This window comes from Brassica oleracea, chromosome C1 (genome assembly GCF_000695525.1).
Source record: "Brassica oleracea var. oleracea cultivar TO1000 chromosome C1, BOL, whole genome shotgun sequence".
NCBI lineage: Eukaryota > Viridiplantae > Streptophyta > Magnoliopsida > Brassicales > Brassicaceae > Brassica > Brassica oleracea.
In genome coordinates, this window is record NC_027748.1 from 2,238,291 (window position 1) to 2,241,039 (window position 2,749).

The window sequence follows — 2,749 nt, forward strand, 5'->3', positions numbered from 1 at the left end:
CTAATACAGATTTCCTTACAAAATGTTGATCTCATAAAAAAGGTTTAAATATTTATCTAATTAAGAGTCGATTAGGACAAAGATGATTAGGACCTAGATTGGTGGCCCCTAAACGAATGGGTCTTAACTCCCAAGACAGTGCATGTGGGATTGTTTAAGGCAAAATCATGTTTTGTTTTAATGATAGTAACTAGGTTAAGATTCGCGCCTTGTGCGGGATGAACATTATATATATAAATTATTTTATGTATTACATGTTTTTACATATTATGAAATAATAAATATATATTGAACAATTGAAATTCAGTAATTATTATATATAAAATTAAATCGGTGCAAACATATAAATCAATTTTATTAATCAAAACAATATTTTTTATATTTGATAGGATATATAATAAATTTAAATGATATTAATATACATAGTATATTTTTAATATTAATGTCTATCAAATGATGTTTTCTGCTCATATGATTTTTTGATCATATATATCTTTTATAAAAAAAAATTTAAATTATTGATAACAAAATTTTTATTGTAGGATTAATAGTTTTAGAATTTATAATTTAAAAAAATTAAGTTGTCTATGTTTGTTCAAAGCTTTTATCAAAAAAAATTGTTCAATGTAAATTTCGAAATTAAAATATTTATGTATTTTATATGGTATATAGTTTAATTTAAAACGATATATATATATATCTTTTAATCTTAATAATTAATTAAATTAGATTTTTTACTTATATGATTTTATATCATTTGTATTTTGTCATAACAAAAATTTTAAACCATGGATCGCAAAATTTGAATGTGAGACTTTTAACAGTTTTAATAATTTATAGTCATTTTTAAAAATTCAAAATATAACATATGCAGAAAAATCTAAATTTTTAATATAAGGTTAACGTGGTTGTTTAATTTATTTTAATAGTTTAAAATTAAACAAATATGATAGAGTATACACTAATTTTTATCAAATCTTTATTATTCAAAATTATTAATTACCATATATACTTTAGCCACATTAAGCAATTCCGTAACTTTTACTTAAGGAAATAATAAAGAACATTAATAATGAATTTATGGTTAGTTTAATAAAAAATTTATTATATAATTAGATAAAACAACATATTTCTCTAATGATTCTAAGAATCATCGTAGTGATGACATATGGCTACAAAAATAAGTTGTAATGTTTCTCAATTAATATATAGGGATAATCAATTTTAGAATATGACTGCCCATCCAACTTTCGAAGTTTTGTGACTAAACCAATCCCGTCGATTATGGAAAATATATTCTGTGTAGTTTTCTTTTTACTTTCACTTGAATGAGGTATAGGTTTGTAAAAATGATGTTTTAGTCAAAATTTGTAGGGTTTTTTGCAGAATTGACCTATAACTTAAAGTCAAACACAAAACTAACCTCCTTTGTTTTTGAAAATTGGTTTTGCCCTATTCACCCCACAAGTTCATATAATTTACGAAAATGCCATCAATTTTTTTTTTCTTTTTTTTTTCGAAAATGACATTTTTACTCTCTCACCCTCATCATCTTCAAGTAATTACAAGATTGTCATTGTCATCAATACCACAACCACCATGAACAACCAATTTGAAGCTCTTAATGCTCCCAAAATCGATTTACCCTTCTTCTTTTTCCATTCTTGTGAACTAAACACAACATATCTCTCACTTTCTCTCCACAATGAGCTAAAAAAACCCAAGATTTTGATTCTAAATTTTTTATGGTTCATAGAGTCATAGAAGCTAACGATTCTGGGTGGGTTACTTTCGTTTGTGATTCTGTGTGCTTGGAGAAGCCTTATGTATGCTAAGGAACTTATCTCACCAATTTAAGGTATGACATCGAGTTTTTTTCCAGATCTGTTCGTCAGACGACTTACTTGGGAAGTCGTCTGGCTGTAGACAACTTACCTGGAAGTCGTATGTCTGTAGAGGACTTACCTGGAAGTCGTCTTGTCAGCGTAAAGGTTATTTTTGCAATTGATTTTGAAATCTGTAACCTGAGACGACTGAAAGTTAAGTCGTCTACTATTGTTTGGTTTCAAAAAAGTTTCCAAAGAACCTAGACGACTTACATTTCAGTCGTCATAGGTTAGTTTTGCATTTGACTGGATAATTACAGAAGTTTGACTTCCCCAGACGACTTACATTTCAGTCGTCTGGCAAAAATTAAAATAATAATATTTTTTTAAAAGTAAACGACTTACAATTAAGTAGTCATAGGTTAGTTTTGCAATTGAAAAAAAAACTTCAAAATTTAATTATACACAGACGACTTAAACTTCAGTCGTCCACGAGACAACTTACAAGTAAGTCGTCCAGGATTTTTTTCTGAGATTCTGGTCAAACCTCGTAAATCCTGGACGACTTACATTTCAGTCATCTCGTGGGCGACTGAATTATAAGTCGTCTGTATATAATTAAATCTTGAAGTTTTTTTTTCAATTGCAAAACTAACATATGACGACTTAACTGTAAGTCGTCTACTTTTAAAAAAAATATTATTATTTTAATTTTCGACAGACGACTGAAATGTAAGTCGTCTGGGGAAGTCAAACTTCTAAAATTATCCAGTCAAATGCAAAACTAACCTATGACGACTGAAATGTAAGTCGTCTAGCTTTTTTGGAGTTTTTTTTTAGCCAAACAATAGTAGACGACTTATTTTTCAGTCGTCCGAAATAACAGATTTCAAAGACAATTGCAAAAATAACCTTTGCGTTGA